The sequence below is a fragment of the Mus caroli genome, chromosome 12 (genome assembly GCF_900094665.2).
Source record: "Mus caroli chromosome 12, CAROLI_EIJ_v1.1, whole genome shotgun sequence".
Classification (NCBI taxonomy): Eukaryota; Metazoa; Chordata; class Mammalia; order Rodentia; family Muridae; genus Mus; species Mus caroli.
In genome coordinates this window covers 59,736,171-59,741,646 of record NC_034581.1, presented here as the reverse complement: position 1 = coordinate 59,741,646, position 5,476 = coordinate 59,736,171, and the positions used below count along the sequence as shown (strand labels likewise).

General features: G+C 43.5%; 1 pseudogene; it reads right to left on the bottom strand.

Annotated features, from left to right (window-relative positions):
- Window positions 1–203: 203 nt before the first annotated feature.
- On the bottom strand, window positions 204–2,055 carry LOC110306534 (annotated as a pseudogene).
- Between the last annotated feature and the right edge of the window lie 3,421 nt (window positions 2,056–5,476).

Below are 5,476 nucleotides of genomic sequence, written 5' to 3'. Positions count from 1 at the left end.
TCTATCTATCTATCTATCTATCTATCTATCTATCTATCTATCTATCTATCTATGTATCTATGCAATTTTATTCTAATATGTATTAGAATAAAATCTTTCAGTAAAGAATTACAGTTTTTATTTGCAAAAGCTGAAACGGCTCATATCAGTTATGAACTCAGAGCCTGGGTTCCCAGGGGATCCACTACATAAAATGAGTCTTGTCACTTTTTTCCAGGTTTGGGAGCCTTTTCTAAGCCTTGGATTTATTTTTCCAGAAGCCAATACCATTCAAGCAATAGCTGGCCAAGGCAGTGGATCTGGTTTCCCTGGACCTGCACAGCCTTTCGCTCCAGGGGCAGGAGAGACGATGGTGGTGGCCTGATGTCACAACTGGAGAATGGCAGCCACTGAGCATGGATCTAGGCCATAGGTCTCCAAGTTCCGGACCACAGTCACCTTTTTATTACAATTTTATTCTGTATAAGGATGATAGCAGTTGGACAGAGTTTCCCTTTCTTTAGAAATGGGTTCCTGGCCAGGAAATGTCACTTGGTAGGCAGGCTGCAGATTTTTTCCAACACTTGGTCAGGGGACAGTTCATAGATGCTTCATGACCAAGTGCTGTTCATTTTTCTCTAAGATGCAGTCACATAGGGTCCAGCTTCACCAGATTTCGGGTGTCTGCGCCCACCAGGTTGTTGCTTTCAAGACTCATTTTATGTAGTGGATCCCCTGGGAACCCAGGCTCTGAGTTCATAACTGATATGAGCAGTTCCAGCTTTTGCAAATAAAAACTGTAATTCTTTACTGAAAGCTACACCCTGGCATATTCAATGACGATCCTTTGAACCTCACTGCTCTCAAGGGTGCTCCCTTTCTTGTGGAAGAGCTGATTCATGCTGGCAGGGACACAGTTGAGGGATTTATATCTATAGGGAGAGAAGGCTGTTCCCTGTTGCCTTCCTGGATAGTCCGGTGTCTCCAGTCCACAGCCACAATAATCTTCACTCCTTTCTCAGCTCCTTAGCCTGGACAGTCGGCTCCTGCTGCATGTGGTGCAGGGACTTAGAGAACGTTTTATAGCTCGTTTTCTTTATCTTTAGTTGCTGTCCTTCAGGGCAGCAGGAGAACATGTGTCTGCCAAGGAGTGTGCTGGTGAACAAAGAGAGGTCAGCTTCTTTGACTCGGCTCTTCAAGGCATGCAGGAAGCACTGCTGTGATAGCTCATCCATTTGCTCTTGAAGGGAATAGCCATCCAAGGAATGGCTCCATCCAAGGCTCAGGGTCCTGGAGCTGGTGTTTTCAGAGGCTTCTGAGGGAGGAACGTTCTCATCCTCCTCTCCCTGCTGGGCGAGGCTCCTCGGGTTTCCACGCAGACCCAAGTCCACTTTCTTTTCGTTGCTATTTGTGGGATCCACTGCTAGCGGGGTAATGGCAGGTGGAGAGGACTTGTCTCCAGATTTCCATAAGTGGTCCTAATAAGTATGGAGCATAGAGAAGCCCTTTCCCGGCAGGCCTGAAGCCAGCATTTGAATTGTGGATGTGGCAGCCACTCCGATTGCTAGCTTTCTGTTCTCAGTAGTACCTGAGGCTGACCAATAGGGGGCGCCACTACTCCTTGAAGCATCAAATCTGCTTTACCCTGACTAGATTTTTTGAGTAGTAGAGTTTGTTTTTTTTGTTTTTTGTTTTTTTTTGTTTTTGTTTGTTTTGTTTTGTTTTTGAGTACTAGAGGCCATGTTATAAAGGCTGGTAGAAGATCAGAATAGGATCACACTGTTGCATGCAAAAAATTTTTTTCCAGTTCAAATAGGATGGGGTTACCACCACATGCGTACACAGTCACTGCACCCCCTTTGTGAGCATACAACTTCACAATGTTTAGCTCCTCCTTTCCAGGTGTCAATTCAGAGACCTGATCGGATGCAAGGGTGGGGAAAGCAGCTGTCACATTAGCCCGAAGTTTTCTTCCTGTCTGATTCCTTGATGACAGTGTTGGACTGGATCAGAAAGGCCTTAGCGAACACGCCTGCTGGAGTAGCCCAGGAAAGAGAAGAGCACAGATACCAGGGATGGTCAACAAAACCGGCTGTTGCAAATCCCCGGCCTTCAACCCTGGAGGCAGCCATGCTGAGAACTCAGGGCTAAAAAACCTAGCCAGGTAGGAGCCAGGGCACATAGCTGTGCTGTTGGCCGGCCCTAGTCCCAGAACTGTAATCGACTATTTTTAAAAGGCTTGGTTGTGTTTTTACAAATAAACAGGTTGATGATCAAAACAGAGAAAAATACAACTCAAGCTTTTATTTTCATTTTCCACTGTGAATAGCAAGGCCTTTCCTCGAGTTTTTAGTTCTGTAATCTCTGAACTTCTACATTCTCCACGAGGAGTTTCTGAGTAAGAGAGGTTATCTGCACTATTACTTGGGCTCCGTGTATGTATTTGAACATTAAAATGCAAGCTTGTAGCTTTTAATCCCCAGTTTTGTTTTTACAAGCAGTTATTATACAAGTGTCATTTTCAGATGTGCACAAGGCTTAGTCTGTCAGAAGTGGCTCAGGGATTATCAAAATGTAATTATCCCTAACTTTTTAATTTAAAGGAACAGCCAGTATAAGCAAATGAACTTAATCTGTTGAGAAGGTTTTGCCTATGAACAAACTGCATTTAAATGATCAGACCAGAAGTCTAATGATACGTTGGGATTCCTCTGACCTCGCCTGTATGTATGGATATCATAACCCGTGAGCAGGAAGCAGGTGCCATCAGAAGTACAGATGCGAGTTTTAGATATGATAATATTCAGGCTGGCCAAGAATGTGTTCTGATAAATGGACATGTTCCAGACGTGTGTGATTGAGTTGAGCAGTTGGTAGGCTGCAAAAGGAAGAGAAAGCTCTGAGAAAGGCTGGCAGTTGGGAGAAATAGGACTGTTAAGGTCTAAGGAACTTGCTTTTCAGCAGATGTGAAAATGGGAACGGTACTCTGGAGGGTGGTCTCCTCTAGCTCGGTCAGGGGTCACTTTTCATTGCACTGGCCTGGGCTCGCTAAGTGGGGACAGATAGAAGAGGCTTGCTGATCTTAAGTACTGCACACTGATTTGGAAGGTGGAGAGCCCTGACTTTGCCACTTTTCAGCTCAGTAGGCTGGCAGGTGGTTTAACGGCTTTAGCCTCAAAACATCCTAACGTAGAGTTAGGATAATATAAATCTCATAGGGCTGTTTCAATAGTTAGCTGCAACGGTGTCTATTAGAAAACTTGAAATGGCCCATGGGAAAATGCCAAGAATGCTTGCTGGCCTGGCTTTTAAATTGTGGCTATGGTTTTAAAGGTAGTAAGGAGATCTAAGGAAAGATTCAGGTATCCCGAAGCAAGAAGTGAGATGAAAGAATGCTTTTACTAATCAAGTATTAGAGACTGTTGTAAGGTGATCTAAGTAACCATTCAAATTGCTACAAAAATGGAGCCCAAAGGGATTTTTAAGCTCACTGATGAGGTTAGCCAGGAAAAGATGAGGCACTCAGATAGAAAGAAGCAAGAGCTGATTGGAGAGTGAAACAGACCGAGCCCAGAGCAGCCGGGCTTGGTAAAGTGCACGCAGGTAAGGAGGGAGGTTAGCTGAGAAGTCAGAGAATGAGGTAATCTTGGACTGCACTTCCTTAGGTAATGCATGTGTTCAGTTAGTGTTGCTTTTGCTTGGGCAAAACCATATACGCAAAGAAATAGTGTCCAGCAATCTTTACATTTTAGCACAGAGTGGAATAATTGCACCTGACTATGTTTGCAACTTCACGTAGAATATGAAGAGAAAGCCTCCAGAAGTGCAGTTTTCAAGGCTTTCTGTCTCTTCCTTTACAGAACAAACACTTTTGCTGGTGGTGTGAATGTGGAGTATCGACAGGGTTAGGTTTCAGTGGATTAGCTGAGTGCTTTCTTATCTTTCACCCACATCATTGATGATGCCCTAGGCCCCTAAAACATATGACAAAAGCTTGCTTTTCACAGCTGGTTATAATATTTGAAAGGCAAATGCCAGGAAACTAGCATATGCTGATAATATCATATTAAATTACAAAATGATAGGGATGGGACATTTTCTGTATGTGAATATCACTGAGAGCAAGAAAGACCATTTGGCATCTGACAGAGTTAGGAAAAGAAGAGTAATGTAGAGATTATGGGGACACACACACACACACACATCTATGAGACTCTGTGGAATTAGTAGATATGTCATCAATCAGTACCTTTCATTATATTTGGGTTGAACAATTTTTAAGTCAGTGATGCACTTCTCAGTTTTTAAAGGAATGTTGTCATTGTTCTGTATTTTTCAACTTCAAACTATGCCGTGAAAACTCTCATTTCCTGCTAGGAGGTTTGGTATGAACAGGACTGGGCAGTTGAGTGGGTGACGTGTGTGTGTGTTGGCTCTGGTGTAAGGAGAGGCTCTGAAATAGATGGAGACTGACAGCGTGTGCAAGTCAGTGGTCACCACCACCTAAGTGGGTGGAGAGCACTGCAGAAGCTCAGCCTTAGAGCAGAGGTGCTTTCTCCAGGGACTGTTGCCAGTGTGAGCACAGCCAGTGGGGAGTGACAATGTGTGTGTCCTCCCCCAGCAAGCGGAAAACTAAAAGGAATAGGATCAACACGCTGGAGAAACTTAGCCTCTAGCCTTTTGGTAAACTAGCTTTTTTTTTTTTAAATTTATAAATCCAAATGATGTATTAAGACAATCTTAATCCCTTTAAAAGTCTCTTTTACTGTGTCTCTGTCTGTCTCTGTCTCTCTCTTTCTGTGTATTTAGTGAAAGGGGAGAGAGGAGTAATGCAGCCATGCTCACAGAGTTTCCCGTGTGCTAGCTCTTACTGATATTGAGCTAATGAAAGACATTGTCTCATTTTAATTCCTCCAGTATATCAGATGAGAGAAGTTTCCATTTCTCACACAGAGAAGAAACTACATGCTTTTGTTTTTAAATAGCAAAAACTTTCTGTTATCTTTTCTAGACAGTGTCTTTCTTAGGTGGCTCAGGGTAGCCAGGGTTCAAGGATGACCTTGAACTCCCAAGACTCCTGCCTCTACTTCTAAAGTTCTGAGCTTGCAGACATGCCCCATCATGACTGACAGAAACTGGGATTTTGAATAACTTTCTCAAGGTCACACACCATGTCAATGTCTGGCCTTAATAGAAAATAGACTCTAATGTTTTGATTCTGTAGACAAATGATCAGAAGTAGGAGCCTAGTTTAAAGCCTGGCATTGGAAATAAATAATAAGAAATAAGAGTGCAATGGCAGCTGGCTTCATCTAAACATTTAAATAAAATAAAGAGCACCAGCGACACCTTGTATGACTAAACGAACGGTCCTTAGCTGACGAGTTCATGTTGGGGAATCTGCAGCAGGGATGCCTCTGCAGTGGATTTAATTTTCTGTTCTGCCAGCTGAACTTTGCTTTCTTCCAGGAAGCTCCTGGCCCCATTGACCCACTGC